Raw genomic sequence first — 19,384 nt, forward strand, 5'->3', positions numbered from 1 at the left:
GATTAAATAACTTTGGCAATTCATACCTATCTAGGAATCTGTCCCTTTCTTCTGTGTTTTCCATCTTATTGGTGTAAAGGTTTGCAAAGTAGGTATTGAGGATCCTCTGAATTTCTTCTGGGTCCATTGTAATTTCATCCTTTTCATTCCTAATTGCATGGTTTTGGGTCTTTTCTTAGTCTTCTCTTAGTCTCCATTGCATTGATTTCTACTCTGATCTTTATAACTTCTTCCTTTGTAAGATCTTTGGGTTCATTCTGCTCTTCTTTTTCTAGAAGCTTGAGGTTCAGCATCAGGTTGTTTATTTGAGCTCTCTCTGTTTTCCTAATATGAGTGTTCACTGCTATGAATTTCTCTTATAAGACTGCTTTCATTGTGTCCCATAAGTTCTGATATGTTGTACTGACATTGTCATTTAATTGTATGAACTATCTGATTTCTTCTTTAATTTCCTCTGTGAGAGTCGGCACTCGGAAGCACTGGGGGATGAGAGGTTCACAGCGCATGTGCACCACGCACTCTCAGGACCTAGACCTGGCCAAGTATCTCTGTCAGATAGTATTACCATATGAAGTTGAACATGGCAGAAGAAGCTCATTATATGTCTGATTCCTTTGTTAATGTCCAAGAAGATATCGGACCAGGATTTCCAATGCTGAGGCAAATCCTAGAAGCCCATCGAAAAGAAGAAAAGCAACAGGAAGCTAATTTGAAAAATAGAAGAGTTTAAAAGAAGAGGAAAGAGAAAGACGTGACACTGGGTTGAAAAATGCACTCGGCTGTGAAAACAAAGGGTTTGCTTTGCTCCAAAAGATGGGCTATAAAAGTGGTCAAGCTCTTGGCAAGAGCGGAGGTGGTATTATTGAGCCAATTCCTCTTAATGTCAAAACAGGGAAAAGTGGCATTGGTCACGAGTCATTATTAAAATGGAATGCAGAAGAAAAATTAGAAAGCTACAGAAGAAAGATTCACATGAAAAACCAAGCTAAAGAAAAAGCTGCAGCACAGGTTCGGATGAGACTTAAAAACAAGCAAGATGAAGCTTGAAGGAGATCTTAAAAGAAGCCAGCGAGCCTGTCAACAATTAGATACTCAGAAGAATATTCAGGTTCCCAGAGAGGCATGGTACTGGTTGAAGCCTGAAGAAGAGACTGAAGAAGAGGAATAAGAAAAAGAAGAGGATGAAGATGAATATAAGAGTGAAGATTTAAGTGTACTGGAAAAACTACAAATACTAACTAGTTATCTAAGGGAAGAACATCTATATTGTATTTGGTGTGGAACAGCCTATGAAGATAAAGAAGATCTATCTTCAAATTGCCCAGGACCAACTTCTGCAGATCACGACTAAGATCATTCATAATAAAATAAGAATTGTTTATTCCAGTAAGGAGAGAGGACCTTCATATGATGCTTTGTTCTTTTTGTACTTTACATGTATTTTGTACTTTAGAATATCACTGTTTGCTGACCTGAAAAAAGCAACACAATTCTACTTCAGAACACAAATATGAAGATTTGGACAATTACAATTTATGACTGTACTGTGATGCTTGTGCAGTTGACTGAGGACCCCAACAGGTAACACTCTTATTCCTCACTTAGTTTTGGAACAAAATGAAAAATAAGACACAGGAGGGAGATCAGAATGTCAGCCGTATTAGTGGTGAAGTAGAAATAGAGAAAAGGGTTTGCTTTTTCTCTACTCAGACTCCCTAATATTTCTTCCTGATTAGAGAGCACAATAGGCCTCTGCCTTGTAGGGGGAAAGCCCACTTTATGTTCTGAGGCCATTTAGCCCTCAAGAGTATGGAACCAGGCAGGGGCTGGGCAAAAAATTTAAAAAAAATTTAAAAAATAATAATAATTTCCTCTGTGACCCGTTGGTTATTCAGAAGTGTATTGTTCAATTTCCATGTGTTTATGAAATTCTTTTTGATGCTTTTGCTGTTGATCTCCAATTTCTTCCCACTATGGTATGATAATATACAGGGGATAACTTCAATTCCTTTGCACTTTATTTAAACATATTCTATGAGCAAGTATATGTTCTATTTTAGAGAACGACACTATGTGCAGCCAAAAATATATATATATTCTGACTTTGTGGGTGGGACACTCTGTAAACATCTGTTAAGTTCATTTGTTCAAGAGTTTGATTGAGTTCTAGTATTTCATTGTTTATTTTCTGTCCATCTGATCTATCTATTTGTGACAGTGGGGTATTGAAGTCCCCCACTACTATTGTATTAGTGCTTCTATGATTTTTTTATGTCCATTAGTATTTGTTTTATATAGTTGGGCGCACTAGTGTTTGGTGCATAGATATTTAAGATTGTTGTCATTTCCTCTTGGATTTTTCCCTTTACAAGGATGTGGTGTCCTTTGTCCCTCTCAGTCAATGTTGGTTTGATTTATTTGATCTGCAAATAGGATAGACACTTCTGCTTTTTTTGGAGGTCCTGTTGCATGTAGTATTGTTTTCCACCCTTTAACTTTCAGTGTATGAGTCTCTTTGATTTAAATGTTTCTTGTATGCATCATATTGTTGGATCTTGCTTCTTGAACCATTCTGCCAGCCTATTTCTTTTGATTGGTGAATTGAGACCATTAACATTGATGGTTATAACTGATATGTATTGACTTATCCTGGTCATGACTTTTTCTTTTTATTGGATTCTCCACTTTTGCACTTAATTTCTTCTTGTGCCTGGTGGAATCATTCTGCTGGGCTTCCTGGGGATGTGACCCTCATTGTCTTTTCCTAGGATATTGTTTAAAATTTTTGGAATGCTGGTTTGGTATTCATAAAGTTCTTTAGGTGCTCTTTGTCATGAAAATATCTTATTTCTCCATCAATTTTGAAAGATAGTTTTGCAGGGCACATCAGTCTGGGTTTGGAGGTTGTTTTCCTTTAGGGCTTGGAATATGTCACTGCAAGCTCTTCTTGCTGTGAGGGTTTGTATTGAGAAATCTGCTGTGATTTTGATGGGCTTTCCTTTGTATGTGATTTGTTTCTTTTTTCTAACTGGTTTTGGAATTTTGTTCTTTTGTTGGATTTGTGGAATCTTAACTATTATATGCTATATGTAGATTTTTTTTATCATGGCTAGTTGAAGTCCTATATGCCTCATTTCTCTGTATGTCAAATTCCTTTCCCCTGCTTGGGAAGTTTTCTACAATTACTTCTGTGAACAGGTTTTTTTATGTTATTTGCACTCTCTTCTGTTTCTTCATTAACTCCAATCAGTCTTATGTTATTCTTCTTTGCACCATCTAGCAGCTGCTGGATTGATTTCTCCTGGTCCCTTAATATTTTGAAAACATTTTTCTTTTCCTGGTTACTTATTGCAATCTTATCTTCTGTATCTGAAATTCTGTCCTCACATTGGCTCATTCTGCTGTGTAAACTTCCAATGGAGTTTTAATCTCCTGGAAATCTGTTTACATCTCTTTTATGGATTTCATTTGCTTTCTATGTTGGGATTCTATCATATTCCTCAGCTCCTCTATTTTTTTTTTTTTTTTTGGTTTTTTTGGTACCAAGGATCAAACTTGGGACCTTGCGCTTGCAAGGCAGGTGGCAGAACCACTGAGCTAAATCCCAGGCCCAACTCCTCTATTTTTATATCTGTGTCCAGTCTAGATTTATTTATCATGTCTTGCACCATGGGCACAATCTTTGCTCTTATCCAAGAAATTATTTCTGATTTCATTTTTTCCAGATCCTCTTTTCTTATATTATTAATTTTATTGGTACATTGTAGGCATATATTTAGGTATATATTTCAAGTATACCTGCCTGTAGCCACACTGGCTTCTCATTGGGATCTGTGTGCACTTACTGATGGTATCAGGGTGGGCCTCTCAACTTTCCAGGATTTTTAAACCAAAATTGTATTTCTAAAAAAAATTTTAGTTGATAATTGTAGGTAAATTTCATTTAAACCTGGAGATGTTGGTCTAAATATCTTTTCTAAAGAAACTTAAAATTTCTTTTAGATATTAAGAGACAATAAGATGCCTCAATATAAGATCAATACCTTGTGTGATAAATTTTCATTGCATTTCCTACCTCAATTTTTTCAGAAATAACAACTCTACTAAGAGTGTCTGAGGCAAATAACAAATAATATTTTAAGTAAAATTTTGTTGTTTACATATATAGGCTGCAATATAAAAAATAAATAAAAATATATAAAAATATAAACAAAAATTTACAGTGATAGGTTCCCTAGTGATTGCTACTCTCAAATTCTTGGGTGTATTTTTTCCCCTTGCTTTTCTCTGATTGAGTATATATGTGCTTGCATAATGAAGATCATATTACATGCAAAGTTTTCTTTATTTAATATTATATTCATTCATCATTTTATTTAATATTATGTGCATTACTTTGTGATATTAAAATGTTTTCAAAACTTCTGGTTTAATAGCTATATTTTATTCTTTTTTATTCATTAAGTTTATTGGTACATTGTAGGTATACAACATGATGACATTCATCATTAGGAATTTGTACCTTTACATGGTATATCTTGATTCGTATATTTATCTCATTCCCTTCCCCTGCCTTTAACCTCTCCCTATTTACATAGCCTTTGTTTTAGTTTTTTCCTTTGGGGGAAAGGAAAGAAGGGAAAGAAATATATATGAAGTATATTATATTCTATATGTGACACATAAAGATATGTCATGATTCATTTCTCTAATGATGAATGTTTATGTTTTTAATTATAAATGTCATAATGAATATGTTAGAATATAAATAATTGCCTTTTAACTTGATTATGTAGAGTGTATATATATTTATATATCAGAATATTTTTAATACATGATTGAATTAAATATAATTTAAAAGTATTAAACTCTTCCCATAGCCTTTGATTTTAGAAGGTGTCATTAAGCTGGTATAACTAAGCAATGCTTTATATTCAAAATTAAATATATATTGTGTCTCAGAAGATAAATTATTATTTGTATGATTGTCTTTTTGATAGTTTAGATAATATGAAGGCACAGTGAGTGAACTCATATAGATAATGGCCAGGACATTCACAATGAACCTGTGCAGCTTGAAAAAGACAGTTAAATTTTCTGTATTTCAGTTTTCTTAACAGTCACATGGATAGTATAACAAAAGTTCATACTGCTATAAATAATACTCTGTAAATAATAATAGGTGATAAATGATTCCGTATTGCTTTTGTAATTGCTTTAGTTATTGTCATATAATATCTTTAATGGGAGAGAAATATCAACCCATATATTGTTTACATCAATCTTAAAATTGAACAAATTAAGTTAGAATGCCATTTTAAAAAGTATAAACAGTAGCCCTTCATATAAGCTTTTGCTTGCTCTGTTCTCCAGATTTATAAAAAGAAGTGAATAATTTCATGCTTAACATATACTATATATTTAAGATTTCTACACACAGATTCACCATGTGTCTTCTTTATGCTCATATGTGTAATTTAATGGAAGAAACAAATACCATCCATTAAGGCTGATCCTGAGACAATAGTGGTATAGCTCTGAGTATGAGATAGTAGATAAAATATATCATCTAGAATTTCCTTTATTAGTACAATAGTAAGCTCTAAAGGCCTTTTGCATTACAGTCCTCCCTTGAGGGAGCAAAAGAAAGCTGAGGAAATGGAATCTTCCTTCCTTTCTGGACTTTATGATTTATGACTACAATAAAACTGATTGCACAAAAGCAGTCATGTTTCAAGGATATGCTAAGCATCATCTCAATATACTCAAAAGTCTGCCATTCATAGCAATAAAATATTGTGACAATTGGCAATTTCATCTCTCTAATCAGTCACTCACAAAAGCATCCTACTCTTTCTGTAATCAAGATACACTACACTTTCTTTTGTCCCTATGGAAAGGAAGGACAAACATAGTGTAAATGGGTAAATGAGAATGAAGCTCCAGGGAAATGGAGTGCTCAAGCTGAAGGGCCAAAGTATTGGGTTTTGTAAATATTCTGCTAGTGAGGAAATTTGGAGCAAGCTACTTCACCTTTAATTTTTTCATCTATAAAATATTAGGTGATTAGTGATTTCTAAATACTTTTCCACCTGCAACAGTTTTGAAATCTATATAATCCCTTTAATAGAATTAGCCAGCATAGCACAAGTGGAAGAAAAAATTGGAAGAAATGAAAGTACATAGGTCTCAAAAATTACATTCGTGAGAGAATTAGCATAAAAATCTTAACTCTATGGCACATTTTGAAATTTGATCCTAGTTGCCAACCCAATATACATTTATATTTTTGTCTTTTCCTCATCTCTCTTCATATTTCTATTTTATTTTGTATTTTCTATTTTCCACAAGATTTAAAAGGGAATTTATAAATTGCCAAATTCAACCTCCTCATTTGCATAGTTAAGCCTATGCAAATGTGCTCATCAGCTGAAGTGAACATGATGACTTTGAAGGGGACAGCCAAAAATTCAATTTAATATGCTAATAAATGTATTTAAAAGAGTAGTGAGAAGAGAATCTTAAATATGAATTTAGGTATCTAGATCACTTTTAGAAATAATTGTAACTATAAAATAAAATATAGAATTAGAAATAAAGTATTGTATTGAAAATATAGAGAATGCTCCACTGACAGCCATTTGAATCAGGAAACAGTGATAGTCTATATCTTAGTAAGCGTGGGAATAACTACTTTCCCAATAATTCACAATACTGAATGTAAAGATTTCTTCATCTCAGTATTGTATGTTGATCATCACCACCATTATTCTTGGGAATTACATTAAATCTGAGAGAAAAAGACATAGTTGATTTTAGAGGAAAAATATTTTTCATTTAAAATTTTAAATATAGTGACACAGTTAGATTACTGAAAACTTGATCTATATGTGGAAGCTGAAAGAATCACACTACCAAAACATCAGACCAGTTGTTTCAGTTATCTTGATAAATAAGATATTAGGAATGAAATGGTTAAACTTATGTAACAATTGTCTATTAAAATGAAAACAAGTATTTCTAAAGACAAAATAGTTGAATTATAGTCTTTATATTCCATCTCCAAAAAATATGCCACACTCATAAAATCAGAAAAAACAAACAACTTGTTGACATAAAATTCACCTATAATATCCCCAGGTTACCAGCAGTTTTGTATCAAAACTCCATTTGGCTCATTCTGATACAGAGTTGTTTGTAAGTAAAGTAATGTTGCCTAGGAAAATTAAGCTGAATGGCAAAATATGAGATAATTGGATGTATTAGGAAACACTGAAATTATCAGAACATTTTACATGGCAGTAAAATCATCTAAAATCAGTCCATAGTATATGACTCATTATTTGGGTAGAAGTCTATCTAATATTTTCTCCACTTCCATTTTGTTTATAGGATTAATTAATAATCCTGAATCTCAGGAAGTTATTGATATATTTGGCTAATCATGACAAAGAACCACTATAAATGATCAAGGTCAATGATATACTATAAGTACAGATGAAAAATTTCTGAAAATTCAACAAGTAAAAAATATGCAACATTCTGACTAGTAATATTTTTCTTACTTATAATCATTCTGTTATTTAAGTAAATATATTCAAAACTATTCCTAACAGGGCAGTTACTAGAGATACTATTTTACTGTTCCTTTTTACAAAATAATATGTGATACATCATGAAAATATTTGAATATACTCAAAATATTTTTGTCCTATATGAACTAGCAATGCAAGATAACATACTGAAAGCTCTGAGTTGTTCCACAGTATAGAAATCTTCACCTTTGTAACTTCATATTACCTAGTGAGATACCCAATGTAAAATTTTCAGCCAGAACATAAGTTGTTTGCTATAAAGAGATCCATTTCAGTTCTCATTTACTTACCTTTAGCTTTGAATCCCAACCAAAAGAAAAAAAATGTAAAAGAGTGTGGAAAGGACGTGATAGTGAAGATTAACACAGCCTCGATTCATTATTCTTCTAAGGAGAAATAAACCAACTGAGTTAACAAAATGGGGAACTGACAGGTCCCAAAAAATTTCTGACACTAATCAATGTTCTTACTGTCAATTTTGTAAGAAAAGAAGAGTGTAGATGAGATATAGAAATGCAAGGAAAAATAAAGATCTATTCTAAATATTTATCTATGGAGTTTTTATTTTCCAACATAAAAATATTGCAGAAGAGTCGTACTGCCTTATTCTAAATAAAACTTTTTCTCCTACTTTTAAGGATTGACATTGTAGTAATATTTTTGGTTGTTGTAACAAATTACTACAAGCATAAAATTTATTTGTTTCCAATTTTAGATACTAGAAACCTCAATGTTATTGGGTTAAATGAAGAAATAGGCTGAATCAGACTCTAGTGGATGTAAGGGAGAATCTATTAATTGACTTTTTCAGCACACTTTGGCTTCTGGCCACAAAACCACAGTCCAGTATCTGCTTTGATGGCCTCATTGTCTTCTGTATCAAATCTCCCTCTCACTCCCTCTCACAATGAGATACGAGTACAAGTCAAGTTACCTGGATATGACAATATATTCTCATCTCAAAATCCTTAATTTAATCCCACTTTGTCACATAAACTAATACCCACAGGTTCTATGGATTAGGATATGGGTGTCATTTGTGCTTACCACAATCATATTATTGGAGGTTTAATAAGGAAAAAGTACTAGCAATAAGAGAAATTTAAGTACAATGAATAATATTTTAGCCAACAAGACTAAATTGAACTATTCAAAATACTTAAGAAAAGAGTAAATGTCCTGTTTTTATTTTAATAACATTCTATAAGGCATAAAATGATTAAAAGCTTGTTTATTTTTGTTCAGTAATAAATAGACTTTTCTATTAATGAATAGCATTATGTACAAAGATTTAAACCTGAATACAAACTTTAACAATTGTAAAGTTAGAAATATAATGGGGAAATGTACTAAACATGTCTTTTGTTTTAACAATTCTCTCAGTTTTTAAACAATTAAGTGAAGTTTCATTAATCCAATCTTTTTGTTAATGTATAGCAGCACTTTTTAAATCAAACACCAGACCACAGTATAAAGATATTCAGTGTAAATTAGACTAATCAGGTAATAAAAGTTTGAAATGGAATCTGATAGCTAAACATTGGCATTAGTCCAATCTACTTGAAAAAGGTTTTCAAGTACCAGTGGGCTGCAATTTTCTTCTCATGAAAAATATTTTCTATCTATTTCTTAACCTTAGATTTGTGTAAAGTAAAATAGGAATTTTATAGAATTTAAGAATAGAATGTGGATTTTTTATGAAGAAATCTTAGGGAGTTCTAAGATACACAACATTTTATAGCTTGTTTCCATTTCTAGTGAATGGTAAAGGATGGTAATGGATGAGGATTAGCGTTTGATTAAGTAATCACCATATTTTACACCTAAATAGTGTAATGGATTAACTAATCATCAACTGAACTGAATCAGTGTGGTCTGGTCGTGGAAGATCCACCTGAAGATTGTTACCAATAGCCATAAAAAGAAAACTGGAGGGGAAGATCTTGACCTGTAGATTTTTCTAGGAGAGCTTTCTGGGATGGTTTTCCTGACGTGAACTGGGCTGTTCTCCTCAGAGTGGGAGCTCAGGGCCTCACTGTTGCTGGGAATGGCCTCTTTTTGTCAGTCAGGGGAGCTCTGATCTTCACCGCGAGCATCACCTCCTGGCTCCAATGTGGATCCCTCAGCTTGGTGGCACAAATCCTTCATCTCACCGGCATAGGTTTTCTGACTTCCATCACTGGTCTTTGGGCCTTACAGGTGCAGATCCTCAGGAGGATCTGCATGAGACATTGTCGTGAACTCTAGGCCACTGGTCGGATTCTTGGAGGATATTGCCTTGGACTCTAAGCCTTTAGCTGGACTTTGCTGGGATCCAGGCCCTCCACTGGATTCTTTGGGCCCCTAATGTGCCATTAATCTTTTGCACTCCTTTGCATTTGACTTTTTGGGTAATTATTATAAAATAATCCTATAAATTATGTTTCCTATAGTAAATGTATTTTCTTGCCAAAACCCTAACTACAACAAAGAGTAAAAAAATGATGCTAGAAATTAGCTAATTTAGATAGCTCTCAGTTAAAACTAAAAACATTTTCATTAGAGTCATATATGGAGGACAGTATAAAATTCTTAAGCTTTGATCCTTGCAAGTTTTAGACCCAGAAACTAATTTTTTATTTAAAAACCATATGTTATACCTCATAAAGAGGTTTATAAGAAAATTAGTTGTAAGGAATACATCTAGTACCAGATTTTCACTATTAAGGAGTATACCTAATGCAAATTAGATTTCAAACATATATTATACTGTGGTCACAATTTTTAACAGAAAAAATTGAGAATTAACTGAGTGTTACTAAATGTTTTAACAGCCAGGCCTGTTGGCCCATGTTTATAATCCCAGCACTGGAGAGGCTGAGGCAAGAGAACCACTGTGAGTTCAAGGACAGCCTGGGCTACATAGTGAGTTCAAGGCCAGATTGAACTACATAGTGAGACCCTATCTCAAAAAAAGCAGAAAAAAAAAAAAGAGACTATTATAGTATGTATTCATAATTTCAAACTTTAAATGATTTGATTTACATATAAAGATAAAATAGAATAGTTTATATGTCCAATATCTAGTCTTTTTCTTTTATAATTTTGTTATTCAATAAGTATTTCTTGGTTTCCTCTGGGCATAAAAAGCTGAATATTGCCATTTGCCTTTAAAAATTTTATAAAATTTATAAAATTTTATAGAAGGTAAAAAGCTTAGCATAAATAGCTACAACACAAAGTAATTGTGGCAATTTACAAAGGAAATACATACTTTTTAAAAGTTGAGAAGAAAGTAGGAATTCTGCTAGCCAGGTAAGAGCAAAGGTTTATTGAATTTGAGCTACAACTACATATTTTTAGTAATTTCTGAAACACTTCCTATGTGTAGTACCTATTCTCCTATTCTCTTCTACAAATGACAGCCATCTTAGCTATTTCTCATCTTTTCACTTAGTGAGACTACCACTCTTTGTGTCATTTACTCTTTCCTTAGCCAGACAGAATTGTAATTCATAGTAATATAGGGAATAACAATGGGAATTAATAAATCTTGATTTTTAGCTGGTGAGATTCCAATTAGAGATTCTCAGCTTCCCTTTTAGCTGCCTATGATAAACTATAAAGTAAGAGTTGGAATTTTAAAATATTGTCTGATTTTGAATCCAAACCTAGAACAAATATAAGGAATAGAACAAAGTAAAAAGGATTAGGAGACATAGACATGATGAAACTAAATAAAGATAAGGAGCACAATTTGCAGTAGTGCTTGAGTAGTCAAGGAAAATGTACCTAGGAAAAATGATAATTGAGAAACTGAGAAAGTCTTGAACATAATTCAGCCAAACACGTATGTGGGAGAAAGTAGCTGTAGACCAGAAGATGAGAGCAGTGGTCCCAGGGCCAGGGTGTTCTTAGAAAGTTAGAGTAGCATCAAGGAGCTAAGTGATCAGGTGTGGAGCAGAACAGAGGAGGGCTGGAAGAGATGAGGGGCAGGACACAGAGTTCCTTCTAGATCGTGGAAAGATTCTTTGTTTAATGTGAATGACACAGTATTTCCTCAATGTAGTGTTCTCTTCAGATTTGAGTGCCATGATTGGACCTTAAATATTCACTCAGAATTATATCTGGACAACAGATTAGAATTTCACAATAAATAAGCTATGGTTAGAAACAATGGAAACATTTAGAGAGTTACTGAAATCATTTAGAGGAAAGATTATGGTAGCTCTCATTGGTTGGTGGAAGGTAGTGTGAATAGTGAAATAACAAAATATGACCATGTTTTAAAACTCGCTGTACTTTTCTGAAGGTTTGGATAAGGAATATGAACAATCAAGGATGATTATAGGTATTACTGCCAGGCAACTGGAAGAACATTGATTTTAACTGAAATTGAGAAGGCTGTTGATAAAAAATGCTGGTTTTGAAAACCAGTGGAAATAGTGCTTTTTTAAAATGTTAACTTAGATATGACTGGTAGGAATTTCAAGTGGATAGTTTCATTTCTTACAGTCCATAACTCTAACTGATTATCTAGATTATACAATGGTAATGGACAGAAATCAGGACATGTTGAATTTTTCATGGAACTTGGTACAAAGTATATTATACACAATATTCAGTGCCTGTTACCCTAATTACTTACTGTATTTCTAGATTGTTCTAATGAATATCTAGTTTTAAACAAGATATAAGAATTTTAGTTTCTATATGATATAATACTTAAAAATACAAACTCAAAACCACTTGAAATATAAGAAAAATATATAGCAAGGGTTTTCTTTGAACATGATTTCCTTGGAATGTGAAAGCTTGTTTTAGTAAGTCAGAGTGTATCTATTTAACAGTAATAAAGTACACATTTTATGTACATTTCTGTTTTGTGGAGTTTCTTCTACAGTCTTTGTTAATCTAAATATAACCCAACACTCACTTGAAAATATATTATTGAAACACTATCATAAGACACTCTGGAAGTAGATAAAGCAGACGTGCTATTTAAATTACTTCACTAATTTTGCTTCTCTTTAAGGGTCATGATAGTGCTAAATATGAAAATAGAGCGTTCACAACATTTACATGCGGGGAATCAGAATTATGGTATGAATAAGATATTAACACTTTAAAGTATGAATATTTACATGCACATCAAAATGAATGCCTAATAATTTTATCACTAGAATTTTTCTCACTAACATATTGGAAACTAGTACAATGTGTAGTATACTGTTTCAATTACATTGTTTTTTGGCCTAAAATCATAGATGTCCTAAGGCAAGAATGACTTCTATACAAAACTCAATTTGGCCCATTTAAATGTTTGTCTAAAATGTTATTTTATCACTCAGTAATAAAATTATAATTTTTATTAACAATGTAAACAAACCAGTTACCTATCAAATTGCTCATATGTGACAGGAACCAATTTGGGTGACATTCTTTATGCCTATTTATTAGGAAAAGAGTCTTATAAATGCCTGTCTGTGTTTGTCATTGAATCTGACATTCTAACTTTAGTCACTTGTATTCCAAATTTGGGATGGCATAGTGCCTAATTTATGGGTTATATTTAAGCATAAAATGTTTAAGCATAAAATGTTGACATGGCATATTTTGCGATAAAATAGACCACAGCAACAGAAAATTTTCTTATATGATTTTCAATATGTAGTCAAAATTAGAACATGTGTATAAAAATTGTATTTTAGTATGTATCTTAAAAATGATAATTTCAGAACTTCAAAGTTACTTAAAAAGTAAGACAAAAGTTCTGAAGTGGCACCATAACAAAGAAGATATACAAATGACAAGCATATATAATGTCACATATTAAGAAATTGCAAATTAAAACAATGAGATACCATTACATGTCTACTAGAATAACTAAAATCCAAATCACAGACACCAAATTTTGGAAAGAATGTGGAATAAGTGAGATTCTCATTTATTGCTGGTAGAAATATAAAATGTTACATTCACTTTTTAAAGTTTTTTTGCTGTTTTTTTATTAATTTTATTGGTACATTTTAGGTGTACAGTATGATAACATTCATCATTGGAGATTTGTAACTTTACATAATATCTTTTGATTCTTATTTTTTCCCATTCCCCTGCCCTCCCTTCAACCCCTCCATCCATCCCTATTTACGAAGACTGTGTTTCCATTTTTTCATTTTCTCATATTAATTCCATCCCTTCTTTCCTTTCCCCTACCCCTCCCACCTCCCCTTCCCCTTTGGCCCCTTTTATTCCTATTTCACATTATCTATTATATATTTTGATCCTTATTTACACTTTCAGTTTCTCACAACAGAGAAACTATTTGGTATTTACACATGTGTGTCCTATTTATTTCACTTAAGAGTATCACCTCAATGTACATCCATTTAGCTATAAATGTCTCTGATTTAAAAGTACTAATAAAAATCCCTTTAATTTCTCATTCTTTATAGTTGAGTAGTAATCTATTTGATAATAAAACCCCCACATTTTCTTTAGCCAGTCTCCAGTTGATGGACAACTGGGCTGTTTCCAAGATTTAGCTATTACACACTGTGCCACTATAAACATGGGTGCACATATATTGCTGTGGTATAATTTTTTAAATTCTTTTGGGAAGATACCTAGCAGAGGAATAGCTTGGTCAAATGGGACCTCTAATCCTAGTTTTTTGAGGTATCTCCATACTGATTTCCACAGTGTTTTTTTAATAAAATGAAGTACTACTAACCCATAAAGAATGAGAAATTAAATGTATTTAGTGCTTTTAAATTGAAAAATCATAATTATGTACATATATGGGGTACACTCTGGTATTTTGACATGTGTGTACAATATTCAATATGTAAATCAAGCTAATCACCATATTTTTCATTTAACTTACAGTATTTTTGTGGTGAGACATTGACTATTTTAGCAACTCTGAAATAGACAATACAACATTTTTGCCTATAGTCATTGTACTCTAAAATGGATCTCAAAATGTATTCTTGTTCACACAAAACTGTACCTTTTGACTAGCAACTCTCCAATTCATTACTATTCAATTCCAACTCCCCTACCCCCACCCTCTTGTGACCATCACTCTCTTCTCCATTTCTTTGGGTACAACCATTTTTTCCCCTTATGTGAGATCACTTGATATTTATCTCTCTGTGCCTGGCTTGTTTTATGTAAGAGAATTATTTTCAGTCCCATCCATGTGACAGGATTTCACATGCAAGTGACAGGATTTCATTCTTTTTCATAACTGAATAGTATTCCACTTCCTATATGCACCACATTTTCTTTAGCCCTTTATTAGTTGATGGACACTTAAATTGATTGCATATCTTGACTACTGTGAATAGGACTGTAATAAACATGGGAGTACAGATGTCTATTTGACATACTGTTTTTGTTGCCTTTGGATATGTACTTAGGAGTGGAAATATTGAAACATATCATAGTTTTATTTTTAATTTTTGAAGAAGCTCCACACTATTTTTTCATAATGGCTACAGTAATTTACATTTCTGATCTAACAAGTCAAGCAGGGTCAGGCCTGGTTAGCGTTGGATAGTTACTAACCTTACATCTGTACCTATAGATATCATCTGAGAAAAAAAATTTATAAATATAAAATCTTCTTTCTTTCTCCCTCTCCTCCCTTTCTTCAAAATCACACCAACTCTGAATCTAGCACTCTTGTTGCAGGCTCTGGATGTTAACTGAAAAATTATTTTTTCTCCTCTCATCTTTCACTCATACAATGTTCAATGGATATGAGAGCAATTAAATCATAGTAGGGGTCAAAGGAAGTCAGTAGTAAATCAGCAGATGCATGCAGTGAGATGGGAAAACATTGTTAACAAATCTATATCACTAGATGCTATTTACTACTGTATGTATGATAAGCAAGGAAATAAAGTCTGCTTTAGCTATTCCCTCTGAAGTGCTTTCAAGAGCTTGAGCAAACTTGTATTTTATGAAAATTACAGCTGTATTTTTAAATATGTATTTTAAATATCTTAATTTTCACAAATATTAAAGCAAAAGTCAGACTAAAGAAATCATATGGTTTGTGGAAGAGAAGATTGAGAAATCTTAGCAATATCTTCCTAGACAAATTAGTTAAGGTGTAAAAGACTACATAGCAATACTTGACTTTCTATAACTTGAGTAAAGGGATTATGACAAATATAAGCCATATAAAAGTAAAAATTCTCAAATAGGTCGGTCATTTATCTAAAGAGAATTAAACTTCATTTTTGGTAAGTAGATATGGAATTTTTATTGAAGATTACCACTTCCTTCTTAATTTACAATGTTTCCCAAGGGCCTTTATTTGAAAGCAGAAAATCTTTCAAGAATCTACAAAGTTACCAAAATGAGTATCTGGGAAAATATTCAGCAAACAAATGTGTGTGTGTGTGTGTGTGTGTTTATCTAGCACTGGAAATGTTTAAACCAACACATAATTTAATGGAAAAACTGTATAGGTTCCTTTCAGTCAAATTAGCCTAGTTCACTGATGCATGCATTCATATATTCAGCCATCCATGCATTCATCTACCCATCTATCTATTCAACTACTCAGTTTATATGAAATGCCTACTTTGCAGCTTCTACAGATATGCATTTAAATCCCAGAGGCAAAAGTGATTAAATTATTAGAATAGATATTACATATTTTTCACCAAATGATTTATATTTTACCACCAAATTTATAGCAACTTCTTTCCATGTCCATGATCAGTACTGTAAACTAAAGTACCAACATGTCTCCTATTATGGCCAAATAATTTGTCTTTCTAATAATCTTTTGCAAGCTTCCCTCTCAATGCTCATCAAATCTCTATGTTCTGAAGACTACTTCCTGAAAAGCAGACCAGAAAATGTAAGATTTAATTCTGGTCATGTCACTCCTCTACATAAAGCCACTCACTGCTTTTCTATCTACATTTTTTGAACTTACTAATTGCATAACACTTTTCTACAGCTGGGTTCTAGTGACTGCTACCTTGAAATGTTTTTAAAAGTGGCAACTTTTGTATGGTTAGTCTTCCTCCTATAACAAGTGCCTAGTATACTCTGATATTTATTTTAGATAAGCAGCCCTCATTTTTTGATTGAATAAATGGAATATAAGAGCAATATTATCATGTTCTATGAAAATGCTGAAAAAGGTTAAGGAAAAAAATGAATGGAGACAAGCCAATGGTTTAATTTTATATATTTGAATCATATTTAGTTGAAGATGTCAGGAAGTTTCTTGAATATGTAAATAAAGTTACTGGTTAAATCTCTGCCATGAACACACACATCCACACACACATGACATGTGAGCAAAAAAATACGATGAATGCTTAAATTTTAAAAATTTGTTTCAGTGAAAGACACATTGCCATTAATCTCCCCTCAAAATACCTCTCCTTGTTTCAAAAACATTTAACAATCATTCTTGTAACTTTCTGAAGCAATTCCAGAAATCCTCTTTCATATCTTTAGTTACACTGTCATTGGCCTCAATATTCTGAATAAATTTTAAAAGTTTCGCTTTCGTGGTCACTTTAAATTTGGGGAAGAGCCAAAATTTACATGGTGCAAAAACCAGTGAATGAGGTGAATGAACACACTCCATAATATTTTTATGAGCCTGCCATTCTTTTTGATGATATTCAGCAGCAAAATTCACAATACTTTTGATCACAACTCTTAAAGATGCTCATGAAGGAGGACTTCCAGAACTAAGTATAAAAGTGCCAAGAATGATGGAATAATTGTGTCTAAATTTACAGGGAATATTTTGAGGTGGAGTAATGGCAATGTTCTTTTAGTGTATTTTTTGAAAATTTAAATATTCACCATATGTGTTGATCACTTCTTGTACACCATACATCTGTGTACAGAAGGGAACTCACCTAAGGGGGAGGGGAACACAGAAAAAGAAGGAAATAGACCTAAACCCCTAACACAAATGAATGTACTATTATGCCATACACAGGTCAGACAGGAATATGGAAATTATAAAGATAATTAAAATTAAGTAACCATAGAAAGGAGATGAAATTCAAGTATGATGATGTAGTGAGAAAAATGTTGAGTGAATAGGAGTACATGAATAGTAGATTATGTCATTTATTGATAAATATTTTTTAGGTAAAATAAATCTCTTACAGATCTCATAGCATGAAAACTATCAATGATCTTGATATGATCAACAGAATAAGGGGAGAAAGGACTGATGACAATAGAGAAGGAAGGAAAAAGAAGGTTTTGTTAATATTCTTGATGAAATATACTATTTGAAGTATGATAAAGAGTTCAAATAAGCAAAGAATAAAACCATTTGATTATGGGCATTAGGTTAAATAGATTATATACTTAATAAACACTAGCCCTTAATCATATCAGAAGACTATTACTGTGTTGTAGTAAGCTTTAATGTTCATTTGTGATAGAGTGAAATATTGTTATATTTTTGTTACAAATCATGTATGATAAATATGTACAACTCAACTTTTATGTTAACTGATTTTTATAAAAGATGATACCCAAGTTTCAGTTTGAAAATGTGACTAAACATTCAATTAATAGACCAAGTATATTTTTTCAGGGAGAAGTAAAGATGAATTTGAGTTAGAAATAGCATTGAAGATAGTAGACTGGATGAGATCACTAGTGACTATAAACCCCTAAATCCTAAATGAAGAAATGACAAGAACTGTCTTGTGTCTTTTGGACCTAGTGATACAGAGTCACCATAGATCTACTTTTCAAGATAAGCAGGAGTTCGAAATCTGATTGAAAAAGTTTGAAGAATATTTTGAAGTTAGGGCAAGAAATGGATAATAATTATGGTATTCTCAACTCAGTTAAGAATGTTAACAGTCAAAGACAGATTAATTTAGGGCTGCAATTTGAGGTATATATGGTATAAATCAAACAAGTTTTCCTTTTTTTAAAAAAAATGGAGACAATTCTGATCATTAATCATGAATGTCAACATCATTGAATTAAGAAATACCTAGCAGATTAAGAAAGCATGCTTCTGGCTATGTCTGGGTGGGTCATGGAGGTGTGACCTTGGGTATTATATATGGTCCTTAGCCCATTTTTCTCCAGAAATAATCAATCCCCTGCTCTACTTACTACTCAACATGAACTGAACAGCTTTGCTCCACCATGTGCTTCTGCCATGGTATTTCTGCCTTGAAAACAGCTAACCATAACCCAATCCCTGAACAATGAACTCTACTACTTTAAGTTGTAGGTGTTGGGTATTATACCCTAGTGATGGGAAAGTAGGGTCATTTCTGTGACTGTACCTGATCCTGTGATTTAGAACCATTTAGAAATATCTTGAGAGGGGTTTGTAAAATTTTAAAGAACCAGGCTGGATAAACCATGGAATGCTCTAAGCAGAGCCTGATGGGTAATTCTGGTCAGATCTCTGAAGACCAAAATGATGACTAGAATACAGACAGTAAAGGCCAGGCTTAGAAGGTTTCAGGAGGGAACAAGGATTCCACTGGCAGTTGGTATGCTACACTCTGGGAAAAAAATGTGTCTATATTTTGTTCATGTCCTGAGATTTAGGAGACTGAGATTAGGGAGGTGGACAAACTAATCCAAAGGAAGAAATTTTGAAGTGCCCAATATTCAGGCTGTGGCATGGGTATTACTGGCTGCTTTTAGTCGGGTTTATAATGAGAGAGTAGAAAAATTTGAAAAATTTAATTTTGGCCTAGAAGAAACCATATATAAAGTTGAGGGAAAAGGAGGTATGGCTGCTTTAGCTAATGTCCTTAAAAAGAAACCAAGTA

At 32.6% G+C, this 19,384-nt stretch overlaps 1 pseudogene; it reads left to right on the forward strand.

The window, feature by feature from the left end:
* The first annotated feature begins 568 nt into the window (after positions 1–568).
* On the forward strand, positions 569–1,534 carry LOC101714228 (G patch domain-containing protein 11 pseudogene; annotated as a pseudogene).
* The last annotated feature ends 17,850 nt before the right edge of the window (positions 1,535–19,384 follow it).

This window comes from Heterocephalus glaber, unplaced genomic scaffold (genome assembly GCF_053883595.1).
Source record: "Heterocephalus glaber isolate CG9 unplaced genomic scaffold, H.glaber_assembly_v1.0 deba00001481, whole genome shotgun sequence".
Classification (NCBI taxonomy): domain Eukaryota; kingdom Metazoa; phylum Chordata; class Mammalia; order Rodentia; family Bathyergidae; genus Heterocephalus; species Heterocephalus glaber.